The sequence below is a fragment of the Stegastes partitus genome, unplaced genomic scaffold (genome assembly GCF_000690725.1).
Source record: "Stegastes partitus isolate 25-593 unplaced genomic scaffold, Stegastes_partitus-1.0.2 Scaffold142, whole genome shotgun sequence".
Lineage (NCBI taxonomy): Eukaryota > Metazoa > Chordata > Actinopteri > Pomacentridae > Stegastes > Stegastes partitus.
In genome coordinates, this window is record NW_007577873.1 from 193,407 (window position 1) to 209,731 (window position 16,325).

At 40.1% G+C, this 16,325-nt stretch overlaps 1 protein-coding gene across 6 annotated transcripts in view; it reads right to left on the bottom strand.

Annotated features, from left to right (window-relative positions):
• Positions 1 to 15,179, bottom strand: part of dtnba (dystrobrevin, beta a) — a 40,030-nt gene extending 24,851 nt beyond the window's left edge. For 5 of the 6 annotated variants that reach the window (XR_520080.1, XM_008279022.1, XM_008279021.1 and 2 more), the window contains exons 1-2: positions 14,940 to 15,179; positions 5,347 to 5,397 (exon numbers count right to left, since the gene is read on the bottom strand). The gene's annotated coding sequence lies outside the window, so the exon portion shown is untranslated. Of the gene's footprint in view, positions 1 to 5,346; positions 5,398 to 9,160; positions 9,247 to 14,939 lie in introns of those variants that run through there. The other variant, XM_008279019.1, reaches the window with a different exon arrangement.
• Positions 15,180 to 16,325: the final 1,146 nt, after the last annotated feature.

Sequence of the window (16,325 nt, forward strand, 5' to 3'; positions counted from 1 at the left end):
GAGGATGAGTTGAGTGCTTAGTAAATAAACACATTAATGAGAGCAGCTGATGAAATCTGATCTGTAGGCTGGCACTTGGACAACTTAACAAGGGTACAGAGAAAAAAAGAGAGGGGGTAGAGAGGGAGGGAGGGCTGGGGTGAAAGAAAGAAAGAAAGAAAGAAAGAAAGAAAGAAAGAAAGAAAGAAAGAAAGAAAGAAAGAAAGAAAGAAAGAAAGAAACCTGTCAGCCACCTCTGTCAGGTGACATGGAAAACACCAGGGGATATGAGTCGCCATGGTAACAGTTACACTACACCACAAAACTGAAACACACAAATATTTGCATTCCTTGTATAAATGTGGTGACAAGCCCACCCTAACACACACACACACACACACACACACACACACACACACACTACAGAGAGAGAGAGACAGAGAGAGAGAGAGAGACACACACACACACACATTCCAGAGAGGATTTGAAAGCTTCCCAGGAGACTTCATGCTTCATCCACACAAAAGACGGATTCCTCCTTTCAGTCACTCTCACTCAGAAACTCTCTCTCACACACATTTCTTTACATCTCTATACAGCTGTTTCATTGCTATTTCTCTCTCACACACTCACACAAAGACTCCAGAGACTCTGAGAGTATGGTACAGTCAGCTAAGTGCAACTTTTTTTGGTTTTAAAAGCAAATCTGCTGACTTGCAGTGAAAGCCAATACCAAGCTGAGAATACGAGACGGGAGCTGTGGTTTTCCAGTCCCAGATCCACCATCACCAAAGCAGCCAAAGATGTGTCGTAGAGTCCCTAATATTTCCTGGCATGCTGGTACTAAATCAAAAGGTGTTCTTTCTAGGTCAGGCAGCTCTACCAGAAACCTTGAGAGTGGCACTAAGCGACAGCCAATTACTACAAGGGAAGAGTTGGACCCGGAAGATAGCAGGATATAAGGTAGTCATGGGTTCTACATTCATTTTAATAGATTCCAAATGTTACATACATACATTCTGCTCGTTGATCAATGTGCATTTTGTGGTTCAGGTGTGAATCCTCTGGTTTAACTGACAGAAGCCCATTTACATTATTCAACAGTCACACTGCACTTTTTCCAGCATGTCTTATACAGGAACTAAACTCATGCCATGCTGCTTGTGTGATATCGCACATCAAATTGCAGTATTTGACGCAGTTAGGTATTTCCTCCAAATTGTTCAGTCCGAGCATGGATGGAAAAAAAAAACACTCTCACAATTAATCTCAATTATCTTAGTTAAAGCTTGCACTGGGAGCAGGACTATGTCAAAAACATAACACAACACAGAAGAGATGGATGCTGTGTGTTAGGTGGAGATGTCATGACACCAGAAATTTGGTAGACGATACGTTCGCCTCTGTGGATGTTGTGATAACAATTTGTTAACAGGAACTTTCATATATGCTTCGATAACTTTGAGGTGTTTCCTCCTTTCGTGCAAATGCTCTGTGTCACTGCTTGCTAAGCGGCTTTTGGATGTCTACGACTTGTTTCATGCATAGAAAACAAGTGCCATCATGTTTAGAACTTTGGCATCAACTACTGGTACCAAAGCTTTCGTTCTCATGCCATCCCTGGTACTTAAAGCGGATCAGTGACTTGAAGATCTCACAGTCACAGGATCTATAGTCTTGTTGTCTGAGCTTGGCATCAGCCACTTCTTTAGTTAGACACAGCAGACGTACACTAGACAACATTTGCAAAAGGATAACTCTCATGTTACTTTACTGTAACTTCCATCAGTCCACTCATACTGCAAAAAGTCAGATAGACTGTAAATAAAACATGTTTGTTAAAATCTAGATAGTCACAGACACACTGAGGGCTTGGTAAACAAACTGCATTCAGATGTGTAGATAAAGCAGCGAGATACCACTTCCTCTCAACGGGTTTGTTATTTTTAGGTTTGTTTAGCACTGAGTGGTTATTTTACATATGTAGTTGCTGCCACTACCGAAGAGGAGCAGGTCTTTTTATGTTAATTACCAAGTGATTGCTATATGACTTCATATTAGGTAATATTTTAATCATTTGCTCTGTAAAATATTCTGAAATGTCCATTTCAATTTCCTAAAACCCGAGGTGATGTTGTTAAATTGTTGGTTTTGTCCCAGCAACAGTGAAATTACAAAGATTTTGTTTACCATCACATACAAAAGTAAAGCAGCAAATTCTTGCAGTTAAGTATCTGTAACCATGAAGCATTTATGCTTTAAAAACTTAAAATAGCTCAGATTGAATAACTGAACTATTCATCTTTGACATTTCTTTAGATTCCATTATCTGAAGAGGGAGGCAGCTGACAAAGTGACTGCATGAAAGTCAGTAAATGTTTGTTGCTGAAGCTTTGTGACCTCACAAAAAATTTTTTTGGTTGGACACACATGGGCCAAAAAAAGAGCTATGACTGCATCCAACAGTCTCACTAGCTCACCAGTTACCACTCCCATGGTGAGTAAATTGTTATTTCCAGCCTGGCCTTGGTGATAACTACACCCTGTCTGTCTGTCAGTGTCTGTCGCTGTGTGTAAAGCTGACATGGAGGAACATGTGGTCTGTGAGATTTGCTTCCTATTTTAACTCTGAAAGCTTTAAATCACCGTAGATGTATTTACGCCTGCAGCAATTAACGCTAAATATGTCAGAGGGCTGGAAACAGCTTGGCTGTCATTTTCCCACTCACTGGGTCACAGTAGAATAGATTGGCTGCCACAAAAAATGGATCAACATTAGTTAAGAATGTGGTTTTCAGATCAACTAGTCTGTCACCCAAGACACTGCATCAATGTCCACCTGCAGTGAAAGAGGCTTCTTATGACCACTTTCTCTGTCAGTTAAACAGAAATTTAAATTTATCTTAGTCAAGCTGTCTAAAAGTAGTGAAACATTAAGAAAATAGTGAAAACTGAGTTCATTGTATTCAGCAAAGTTAAACATTGTCAAAAAACTACTGCATGTATTTAACTCTCAGAACTCTAAGAAGTTTCTGGGCTTTTTTTTTTTTTTTTTGCTCCTCTCACATTTTTTCCTCAATGTTGGCTTATTTTTTACTGCAATATAAAGTCCTGCACCTCTAGGCAAACATCATGACGTGAAAAATATCTTTTGTACAGTATAACAAAGTCAAAAAGAAAAAAACATTTTCTTTGAATAATTATTTTGGAATATTGGAATTGGAATATTGGAATATTATGGAATCAACCTTTTTTTTGCCCAAAGGTGAATATAGTGATGCAACATACTGAATATTTTATGACTTACATTTTTAATTTGTTTCCATTCTTGTCTCCTAAACACAGCCAGCAGTTCAGCCCAATTCAGGGAAATAATCTTTTATTTTTGTCACGTGCCCGTTGGTCGTAGCCGAGTTAGTAATGGCTTCTCGGTTGCCCTGAGGAGCACAGAATTTTAGTTTTCACATAATCTGGGGCAAACAATATATTTTTGGCAAACCCTTAAATGAGGCACGTAGAATAAAGTGATTTTATTAAAATTCCACAATTGTATGATGTAATTTGGTTTATTTTGCTGTCACAGATGCATCACAGATAAAAGGTTTAAAATATGACAATTTTTCTACTTTTACACTTTCTGGCTCATATAAATGACGTAATTTTGGCCCGTTTTAAAAAAGATAGCACCTTTTAAATTAGTGGGTTTGGGTGATCACATTCACCAATAACCAAAAAATACTTCTAAAGGCTGCTGAATGCTTACACATTGATCCAGGTGAGTGGTTACATGATATACTATTCTGACACACAATACTATTTTCATTTTCTAGATCAAAATATTGCCAAACTGTGCTGTTTCTCCAGTATGTCACCTCTCAACACTCAACTAAACGTCAACAAATAGTTTGTACTTATTGAAACAATATCGAAACAGTAGCATATGTAGTAGTGATGTAGAACAGAACTGTGCCGCTTTGTTTTGTGTTTGGACTAGGGGTTGCTTCTTCTCTTACAGAAGAATATCAGGATAATTTGTATGTACACTCGTCCGCAAATGTATTCATACCCTCTCATTAAAGAAGGAAATAAACAGCTGTCACTGAAATAAGTTAAAATTGACAAAAGTAATAATAAATACAAATTGAATGAAAATCATGACATTGCTTTTGAAATGTAAAAAACAAACAAACAACAAAAAAACAACAACAAGCAAACAAGCATGATGGGACCCATGAACTAATATTTTGTTGAACAACCCTTTGAGCCAATCACTGCAATCAAGTGTTTTCTGTAACTCAGTCAGACTTCTGCACCTGTTGACAGGTATTTTGATTTTGGCCCACTGCTCATCAGCAAAGTGCTCTCATTTGTCTGGGACAGTTTTGTTGTTTTTTGGGTTGTTTTTTTTTTTAATTATTCTTTTCCACTACAATTCAAAAGCAATGTCTTATTTCACTAAATTATAATTTAGCAATTTTTTATTTATTATTACTTTTTTCAGTTTCTAGTTATTTCAGTGGCTATTGTGAATTTTGCCTTTTCTTTAATGGAAGGGTATGAATACATTTGAGGACGACTGTAGGTGAATAAAAAAAGAATTTAAATGCATTAGCGTTTCATCTCCCAGTCACTGCTTAAACCAGGAGAAGTAAGAATGAAAATTCAAACATCCAGCTTGAAAGTTTTGTTTGTTATCCAGCATAAATTATAAAGTTTCCACTGTTAAGAGTAAGACATCATAATAAAGTCATGGTATTGCTTGACCACATGCAGATAATGAATTTTGCTGGAATAGTTGCTGTCACAGAAACAAAACATACAGGAGACTAGTATTTAGTGCAAATGCTTTGTTTGGAAAATAAATATTGAGCTTACAGTAAATACCCGTATTACTGCTATGTAAGCAGTAAATATGTATGTACTTAGTAGAAACAATGAAGCTGATCTTGCTGATGACAGACGGAGGAGTTCATTCTCTTTTCTTAAGGACCTCAGTCACATGAAGGGAGAGAAGAGACACGGAGAGGTACAGTGTTTACAGCTGACTGCATGTGTGCTGCTTCTCTGTGTTTGTGTGGGTGGCGATCCACACTTGTGTTGCACCATGGTGTTTTATTATGGCTGACATTTGCTGAGCTTCACGGAAACAAACACACACACACAACACACACTGCTCTGAATACACAAACTCTGAAGCAGGGGACACGCTGTCAGTCTTCAGCTCGACTCTGGCTTAAGTGAGGGTTTAGAAAAGATAGCTGAGTTGTCCACTTTTACTAAAGGCACAGGGGCCTCTGCATTCCCACTTATGTTGTGTGTGTGTGTATATACGTGTGTGAGGGTGTGTGTGTGTGTGTGTGGTCATACCTCTCTGTGTCAGGGGGTCACACAGGACAGAGGAGCCTCAATAAAGGACGTCTAGCAAAGAGACAAAGAGAGAAGAGAAAGATCGATTGAAAAGTCTATTCAGCCTGGAGACAATAATGTCAAAGGCTCTTTGGGGACACACTCTAATTGACACACACACACAACACCACTCCTACATCTCTACAAATTTCTTAGAGCACCACACACGCTCAGTTATTTGAAGACAAATTAGGGAGTAATCACATTCTAGCCGACTATTTAGTCCACTGCCGATACGTTGAATGACCCTGACCATGGTTCATTTTCTATTCTCATCCATGGTAAAATGTTATTAGCTCCGTATTTTAATACTCAGTGTATTCAGAGGGTTTACTTTAAGGACTCTTTCTATGAGAATTTTGCAACAGCTATCACAAAGATTACTCTTTTATTCCTGAAATTAGATTGTGAAGAAAGCACAACTTCCTCTACTTGGCATGCCGGTAATACACATCGTAAATTAGTGGATCATTAGATGATTCAAATTGTGAAGTATTAAACTGTACAAGAAAAAAAAAAGCCTCTTCTCTTATAGACAGAGACTGTATATAAAAGCTAGCCATAGCGACTCCTGCATCAAAGTCTTGAGTCATTTCTCTTTAAATGGGACTGTAATTTACATTTATAACAATAATGTTTACTGAGGTAGCCTATCAAGGAAGAAGTAGGGTCATTTTCTCATAGACTTGTAAACAATCGGACTTGTTTCTTTGCAAACAGAGGAGTCACTCTTTCCTGTGAGAAAGAATGCAGGTTAAAGCACTTCAACCTTCACCTCCCCACTCCCACCCAACCGCTTGCTCAGAGGAAGTCCAAAGGCTACTTTGGATTGTTGGGTTCTCTGTTTAAATTTGTAAGGTCTATACCTTACTATGTTAAGCGCTGTGTGATAACATGTTGTAAACTGCGCTATACAAATAGAACTGAATTGAATTGAACTGAACCTGGGCTGCAAGGTGCCTCAGTGGTTAGCACCGTTGCCTCACAGCAAGAAGGTCGCCGGTTCGTGTCCCGGTGAGGACACCCGGATCTTTCTGTGTGGAGTTTGCATGTTCTCCCCGTGCAGTGTGGGTTCTCTCCAGGTTCTCTGGCTTCCTCCCACACAGTCCAAAAACATGTAGCGGTTAATTGATGATTCTAAATTGTCCGTAGGCGTGAATGTGAATGCTTGGTTGTCTGTCTCTAAGTGTGGCCCTGTGATAGACTGGTGACCTGTTCAGGGTGTCCCCTGCCTTCGCCCTAACCCCCCCCCCCCAAAAAAAACAAAAACAAACCCTAATGACGATTAAGCGGTATATAGATAATGAATGAATGAATGGATGGATGGATGGATGGATGGATGGATGGATGAATTGAACCTGCTGACTGTTTCTGTACATAATGTGGTGCTTTTCAGACAAATATTGGGAAAGACAGCAGCAGCCAATGCCAGTGAAATTCTACCCAGAATAAAACCAAAACATAATAAGCTTCAACAGTCAGTGTCAGCAATATTGTTCCACAAATATTTTCTAACTCAATCCACGTGAAAAACACAAGATCTAAAAACAGACTGAATATGAACCAAGACAAACTACACAAGGCAGACGGTCACATCCTGCCAGCGGGCGTCACGAGTAAGACAGTTGGATAGATATCACACAGACAAGAGAACTGTATTTCATTGTTTATACATTCAAATGCCAAAGTACGACTGGACGATTATGATAAAAATTCTAATTAGTATTATTTTGATCCATGCTGAGACCACAAACATTCATTGCTTTTAAAGGACAAAATCTTTTTATTGCACTTTCACATTTACACAGAGCCCTGTTTTCACTTTCATGTTGTTCCTGCTAATGCACATCGAAAAAAAGACTGGTCCTTCACAGTGCATCTCCTAGAAGCAAAATTTAAATCGAATATTACCAAAAGCTTTAAGCAACACAGCACTGCTCTCACTTTCACATGACACACGTTACGAATATCTAAGTTGACACTGGAAAAGGATCTGGATTAAGTGAGGTTACATTAGCAAAGTTATTCCTCTTGGCAATTAAGTGTTTACGGTGTTTATTATTACTGCAGGTTGTGGTGTTTTTTCAAGTAGTTAAATGAGTTAGTTGCTTCTTGCTTCATTTATAGCTTTAGAAGAAACAGCAACATGACATCTCCCCAAAAGTAAGCCAAGACATCTTGATCTCTCTCTGGTCGCTGCCTGTTCATTTAGAAAGTGCTTGATTTGATATGTGGCAGAGTTTTCCATTTTAAACATAAATACCACAGTCAATCATGTTCATTTTATTACAGAAAGGCAAAATTGTGATCAAGATTAATATCTGATTAATTGTGCAGGATTATGCCAAAGTATCAACAATTTTGAATAAGACAAAGCAGTAAGACTCAGTGCTACAATAAAAAAAAGAGCCAGTGTTCCCTGTCTTGTAATATTACCAGATGTGTTGACATATCAGTTAGAAGAATATTATTTTCCTGTTAGCATTTGGTTAGCAACCTCAAGTGTCACACATAATCATATCACCATGTCATTGAAAACTGTCAGCATCTCCCCGTCTGTTCAGCTGTATTTAAAAGACGTCCTCCAGTATGACACTTGTCGAGGAACTGTGGATTATAATCAGGATTTCATAGCAGAGTTCAGTAGTTTAAGAGTGTCCGCTTCACTCAGTATCGAAAGTATTTAAGGTTGGGATTCACTGAATGATTAAATTCAGTGCTGTTGGTTCTGTCTGCTTGATTGGATTAGAATATATTTTATTTTGACGAACAATGTGTTTGTGGATTCCCATTCAAACATTTCCCGCAGTATTACCCAACATAGAAACACAGAACTCTCATACCAGTCATTTATGTTTAACTCTGCCCACCAGTTTTAATGATGTCCACTCAGTTCGGCATGGTTGACAGCTTTAATCACAACAGTACTCAAGGGGCTTGGTTGTGGTTGCTGTGGAGACAAAACATGGCACTACAGTTGTTCAATTTTTGAGCCAGAATCCAAACATGAACTGATTTAAAGTGCAGATTGTGAACTCAGTTCAATCAACATCCTAAGTTGTAGAAGTCCTCCAGTCACATAACACCGTCTATGGGAAAAATTAATGAGACTCTGTGGCCCCTCAATATAGCGCTGTCCACTTTGAAACTCTATTTTGGAACATTAAACCTGCAGTGCCGGACTTTGTCTTCCCCTTCTGGGGGAGTAATTATGCAATCACTGTTGACGCTTCCTTTGGTTTGGTTCCTTGTTGCAGTTGTCGCTATCCAATATGTAGCCACAGCTGTACTCTACTCTGTCTCTGTCGCAGGCTAGCTGTAAAATTACAATTACAACCATTACTTTGAAGTATTATTTGGCATTTGTAAGGAAAATTGTACGATAATTGCATAGATATGGAATGCTTTTGAACACTATTTCTGTTTTATGATGTCAGGGTGTGCTATAGTATAATGTGACAGTGTGCAAACTCGGTGCTGCATCGGTGCAGACCACCCAACCAGTGCACCTGTTTATTAACAACCACCACACACACTCTCTCTCCAGTATCTCACCAGAGTAGTGGTTACCCAGGGCCAACACCTGAGCAAGACAAATGGTCCTGAAAACAAACACACCTCATCTTCCCTACCACAAGCATCACTCGCTCTGCTTCTCACACACAAACACACACCTGTCCTTAAATATCAGTTGCTCTCCATATAAAACAAACAGATTGCAGGCCTGAATCTGAAGCCAAAAATCTTTCTGTATCAGCACAAACACTGGACTCACCGCTGTGATCGGTGGGTGGATCCACCGACTAAAATGTCTCGAGAGAAGGAGAAGAAGCAACACGGTGACACCAACAGAAACGGGCGTCAGGCAGGCGAGGGGGCACTAAAGAGGGGTAAGAGGGTGTTTACCGCCCTCTGCTCACCACACACCCAGGCATGCCACATGACCACATTACCACTTGCAGCTGCTCGCTATTCTCACCGTCTGCCCTGACAGGACCTCACCAGTGTGTGTGTGTGTGTGTGTGTGTGTGTGTGTTATACATGATAAATTTACAGTACTGCGTGCTACAACTTTAGACACTGACGTTGCTGAAATACCTATGAGCTCCATTTATCCTCTAAAAGACCCTTTACAGTAGCACGCAAACGGTGAGAGGCTTCTTGGCCGGACCCACAAATCCCTCCAAAAGCTCTCCAGCAATTTTTCAATTTTTCTTTCTTTTTTTTTTTTTTTTTTTAATTAAGGTTTCAGGAAATTGAGAAACTTGGATTTTGTAGGGCTGACTGCATTACTGGTGGTTTGGCTCAGTCTCAAGGGCTCTGAAATGTTTTAGACATAATGAAGACCAAATAAACTGTCACTTGCTATTAAACAACCAGCTGAGCTTTCTACAGAACAAGCAATGCATTGTGTTTCTTTACTGTAAACTGTATCTAGTCCAGGCATGGTATGATAACTGAACACTATTGAATATTTCTAACTTGAAATTAGTACGATATGCAGCTGCAAAAACGGATGGGTATGTATTAGCTGAGGAGCAGTGTCTGTAGCAGATGTAATCTTATTCTGGGTATCAATTAAAAATTTGATGTTCTCCAAGATGCGTTTAAAAAGTTTCAAGTTTGTGCCTATAAAAAGACGAAACTGTACCTGATTTAAATTTGGCTACCATCCCCTTACAAGTAGCCACCTTCTGCAGTGACACACCTCTTCCAGCCCTCCTGCCATCCTTGGAACACTTGGAAGTCCTGTTTTCTAAGCATGTCAAGCACATCTCCAACATGTGCGGCATCTCCTCCTCTGCCAATCTTTCAGCTTGAATTTCAATTCTGGAACAATAATATTTTGCAGTGAATCACATGTTGCGAGTTTATAACACGCTGTGAGCATGTGCGTTATCTAGATGAAACACCTAATTATACAGCAGCACAGTTCAGGTCATTTGTGCCAAATGTCACAAATATTTCAGTCGAACTCAATGCAGACAGTTTGACCCTGGGAAACCAATGCACGGTGCCAAACCATGTGAACGTCAAAGAAAATGACGAGCGTGCCCTGGATGCACTCCTGACCTAACGCGCCTTCTTCCGTCTTGAAGACTGCGTGCTGTTCCACTGCAAAAACTACTGTTTAGTCTTTGGTCACAGACTAACTCTCATCACCAGTGATGATCTTTGACATGAAGACTGGGTCATGCTGGTGCTGCTACTGCAGATACATAATGAAATGGCAAATGCACAACTGCAAAAAGTGACAAAAGTACATTAAACACAGGGTATGATGTTGATCATGCAACATCAAATCCTGATACACCTGTTGCACGTGCAAGTAAGCTGTACATGGTCACATTTTGTGTGTAGTCAATAAAATGAGGGCAAACAGTGCAAAAATGTTTACTCCAATCCCTGCATGACATTAGATGAACAGTTCAAACCCAAAGTTATTCCACTTACACTTATTTAAGCTAGTAGAAAGTTGAAGAAAACTTTGAAAATGCTAAAATACTCACATTTGAGAAGGAGCAATCAACAAATATTCTCCTTCTTTGTTTGAAAACAAACAACAATTGGACTAATTTTCAGGCTAATGACTAGCTGAAAAAAAATGACTAATTGTTGAAGCACACATCCTTGAGTCCTTGCATGTTGACAAGAATAGATATTAGAGACAAAACATATTGTAAACTGTAAAAACCTTCTCCTTCACGGCTAACTTCTCACAGGGCTTTTTTCACACAGAAACCTTCAGCTGCATCAACTGCAAGTAATTTAAACTTAAACCAAAACTCTCCTTGCCTCTCCAATCTCTTACTCCTGACCTTCGATCCCTGAGCTGACAAAGAGACAACCAGTCTGACCCCACGTGACTCCGTCGATGTCACCAAGCAGGTAAAAACAGAAGCAACACATCTCTAGTTACACATTTAGGATGGACAGCTAGCATGCCAAGGGTGTTTGGAGGACTGGTGGAGAAGCTCGATGTTCTGAACTGCAGACATAGTGGAGTTTGTTGTTGAGGGCTTTACAGGTCCAAAAAGATGAAACAATATCAAATAACCTGTAGGGAAGCCACCAAATCCAAATCCTCCACTGAAAAGTGGAAGGATAGGAACACAATTCCCAATGAATGAGAATTGAAACAGCGAGCACCTCGACTAAGTTTGACATGATTGTCCTGCAAAAAAAAGATGAATCTGGCTCAGTTTTTGTACAATACTGCAAGTTCTTGGAAGCACACTATTAGTATTTCTACTATGTATCTGGCAACTGTGACAACAAAAACTAAAACAATCGCTGCTGTAATACGTTCACAGAGTTGTAAAATACTGGTACTTGATTAATCCTATTCAAACCACTTTGAAGTGATGTGGCACCTGAAACCCTTTCAAACTTGTGGCTCTATTGCTCAAACTGGCCTTCGTGGATCATATTTCATTGTCTCATTTGTACCTGAAGCAACACGCCCAAACAAACGCATACCCTTGCATTGTTTTACAGCACTCCTCTCAAGATAAACTTACATTGACATAGACCTACGACTTGGGGCAACAATAATAAAGTCTAGAATTTAACAAGAACTGGACTAGCAATCTTGCTTTTCTGATGCATGCTCCTCTGGTGTAGGGTGTTCACAGCAGATCCAAAGAAAGAGAAAAAGAAATGTAGAGAGACAAAGAAATGCAGAGACTGAGAGAAAGAGAAACAGAGCAGATGAAGATGTGAGAAAAAACACAAAGTGAAATTGAGGCGCATTAAGAAGCCGGAAGGAAGCAAAGAATGAGAAACTGTGGTGAAAGCAACAACATGAGTGCAAGACAAAAACAAAATAGAAGAGATAGGAAGTGGAAGCTGTGTGTAATGTCAAACCAGACTGCATAATAGTGTAAAAGCATTCACATGGTTTGACAGCAGCTGTGAGAGTGTCTACAGAGTGCTGTAACAGCTAAAACACTCCATGTGTGCACGTTTATGACACACTTCATTGGCTGGAAATCAAAGATCCCAAACTCTTCATCATAGACATCCTCTAAATCAGGGTCTCAGCCACAAACCTAACCTTTTTTATCAGCAGCTGTCATATGCTAGAAGGAGGGACCCACCAGTATTTGCACTGGATTCTCGTAAATTTAGTCACCAAGCTGCTCATCAGATCAATGAACAGACACGCTGGAGGGCAAACTTACTGTGGTGTCAATGACCTTAGACTAACTATTGCAGGAATTCAAAACAAGCTCTTATACAAATTTACTCCTAAGCAATGGTAAAAAACTGGTAATTCAGTGCTGAAAACAAGTCTTTCATTACACTGCATTTTACGACTAACTGTGCATTAACTCAGAAGCATCAAAAAAGCCAAACAGTAAACTGCTAGAGATCGCTGACGTCCCTCTGAGTGTTGGATCCAACTGTTTCTATGTACAAAATGAAGAATGCTTAAATTTCACTGTAATTTAATTCCTCAGAAATTATATAAACCAGAGGTGGCTAATCATAGGTTTCACCCTCACCGCTATTATCTCCCCACCCACAGTGGAGACAGTAACTCAGCTCAGCACTAGTGAAAATCAACAGCAAGTAAAATCTTTCCATATGGAGGCAATGAAATAAAACGATATGAACTGGAAGCTGGTGTGAAGACACTATGAAGGATTCTCTGCAATATTAATCAGGTAAAAATACTACGCTTGTAAAAAATCGATTTTTATTTATAATTGCTTAAGTTTAGGGTGGTGAAAGCCGGGAAAAGTGGGGTGTCTGATTCTTGTTTGCCCTTTCATTTTGCCCTGTTAAAGGTGTAAGTAAATCGCTCACTGCTCAATCAAAGCACATATTATGTATCTACCAGGGAAAAAGTTGCCTGCAGGGGACAGTTTGGGACACAACCTATCAGTTACTGTGATCTCTATCTTTCATGATCATCCCTCTGGGGGAGAACCGGTTTAAAGACGTCTGCAACCTGCCTGGATGTGTAGTTTTTCTCTAGGATTCAATTTTACACTTTATTATTTCCTGTCAGTGCTGACATTTACCTTGACTGTTAATGAACTTGAGCAAAGAAATAAAGAGCCATTTGATTGTACTTTTAAAATGAAACAAGCTGATAAATTTTGCTTTTAATAAGGAGACAGAAACATAGATAGGCCCTCAGCAAAACCGTTACAGTAATGTGCATCTATTTTGATAGTCAAGGAGTTATCGCAGTCACTTTCTGGTAAGAATAACAAACATTTTCTGACTCTAGATTGTGAGGATTTAATGTTTTTCTTGTGAAATACAATAGTGAAGTGAATCTCTCTGAGGTTTTAACTACTGGGTGGATTCAATTAAAAGACACCTCCATGGGCTGTGGAAAACTCTAACGTGCATGTTTTCACTATCTACTGACAACTTTATAGACTAAATAACATCAATAATTGAAAAAAACATGACTTAAACTAATTTAAACGTATATTCTGGCTTTGACCTGTAAATGAAATCATGCATGATTAAAAAACAAAACAAAACAAAAACAATCCCCCTTGTTGAGTGTACATCAGTCTGTATTTCTACAGTTTGCATGATTCAAATTAACCTCAAAAGTTGACAAAACCCAGATTTTACACAGGTTTTCCACAATCTGAACATCTGCTATTTCTTTCTAAAGGTAAACCATCCCAACACACTTTGGGGGCTGAGACGGGGGGTTGTCATATTCCGGTAGAGCCCCCAAACTGCCTCAGCCATCTCCGATAACATGTTTTGGCAGGCTGTGATGTGATAAATCATTTCACCTGACCCCACATGAAACATTAAATGATCTGCTAAAGGCTTCATCAAAGTCTATTATGATTTATTAAACCATTTCCTTTCACCCAACTGGTCAGAAGAAATGATTTACCAACCTTAACACTGGCATCCTTATTCTAACATTCTTACTACATCTGTTTCCATTCAGCTTGTTGCACTGTAATTGTGCTTATATGAACATGTATGAACTATTCTGATCCTTAAACACAGTGTGCCGAATTTCATAAAGGACCCTTACGATGTTAAAAAAGTAGCAAGCTAAGCTCCACGAGGCTTGTATGTTTGGCGATAAGCCAGGTAAAGTAAAATTACAGGATTTTTGAATGGAACAACGTTCCTCCCACACAGGAGGAGAGTAGTAGTTTTGATTTAAAAAGTGGGCATGACTTAGGTCCACTACAACTCTCAAGGCAGTGGAGGGACACCGCGTTTACACACGGTTTTGAGCGCAATATTTCAGCAGTTTTCAGTGAACACTTTCCATAATGTTAAAAAAGAGCAGAGTCAAACTCTTCTTTCCTTTTTTTTTCAGTTCTGCCTACTTCTGGGAAGCTGTGTGACATCTGAGCGGCCATGTTGCAGAAAAGTTTAACTCCCTGTTCACCTTGTTCTCCCGAATGAATGCGCTCTTCAGACCTCTCAGTGCCGAGCTCTTGTCAATTTTTTTTACAATAAAATTCACGTCTGAGGCGACTAAAATGCGAACTTACAGCCAGGCTAGCACACTATAACCCTCCAACATGCTATTTGAGACGAGCTCCACTCACCGGGACTATTTTCGGCAGGTATTCGTGGCCAAATACCAACATCAACACTGCAACGTGTGGCACTGACTTCAGCTCTTCTTTCCTCTTTCTTCTCGTCCTCTTTTTCGCCGTTGTTTTTGAGGCGTCCTCTCCGGTTTAAACACTATCCTCTCCACGGTCCCGTTATTTATTTCCGTACAGAGCCATGTTCCACCGCCTCCACACCACCGCCGCCGCCGCCGCCGCTGCTGCACCGGTTGCTGCTCAGATGAAGTGTTTTTGAAAGAAAGTCACTCCTCTCGGTCCGTCCTGCCTCCTCCTCCCTCTGACACGCCGCTGACACCTAATAGCACACGTTCAGCCTGGTTGTACAGCAAATAACCCCGTTTACACACCACAAAAGATGTCGTTTGCTTCCTAAAGAAAAAGAAAATGAGCTAATAGGTTTACAACTATGAGCTGGTAGGAGGCCAAATGTTTGTTGTTGCCCCCCCCCCTTGAAAGTGCACCTTCATTATCTCCACTGGCCCGAGCTAAAAGTGTACACTTTATTACTTGATTAGTTGACAGAAAAGTAACTAAGTCAGTAATTGTGTAATCAAATATGCAAGTTTACACCCACGTTGCCATGCCTGGGTAGAAAGAGCCAATGCTGCCAGTGGAAAGTGGCCAAAGCCTACGCAAAAGTCATTTTAACTTTTACTAACCAGGCTGATAGGTATTGCAGATATCTGTTATGAAATTCTGCCTTGTCAAAAACAAAAAAAAGTCAGGTATCCACAACGTCATTCGTCCAGGACAAACGGGGTGGGGGTTTCTTATAACTGATGTGCTCAATTCAGCTGCAGATATCCTCATTGGGAAGTTTCAGATATCTACAGCAGGAGTTATCTGGTCATAATTCTAGTTCTTGATGTCTTTATTTCAGTTGTTAGTGCCGTCACCTCACAGCTGGAAGAGCCCTGGTTTGCGTGGACGCCTGGGACCAGGGGTCTCGAACTCCGGTCCTCGAGGGCCGCAATCCTGCAAGTTTTAGATGTTTCCTTCTTCCAACACACCTGATTCAAATGATCAGCTCAGCATCAAGCTTTGCAGAAGCCTGATAACGATCCTGATCATTTGAATCAGGTGTGCTGGAAGAGGGAAACATCTAAAGCTTGCAGGACTGTGGCCCTCGAGGACCGGAGTTCGAGACCCCTGCCTGGGACCTTCCTGTGTGGAGTTTGCATGTTCTCCCCGTGCAGCGTGGGTTCTCTCCGGGTTCTCCCGCTTCCTCCCACACAGTCCAAAGACATGCTGAGGTTAATTGGTGATTCTAAATTGTCCTTTGGTGTGAATGTGAGTGTGTGTTTTTGTCTCTTTGTGTAGTCCTGTGATGGACTGGCGACCTGTCCAGGATGTCTCCTG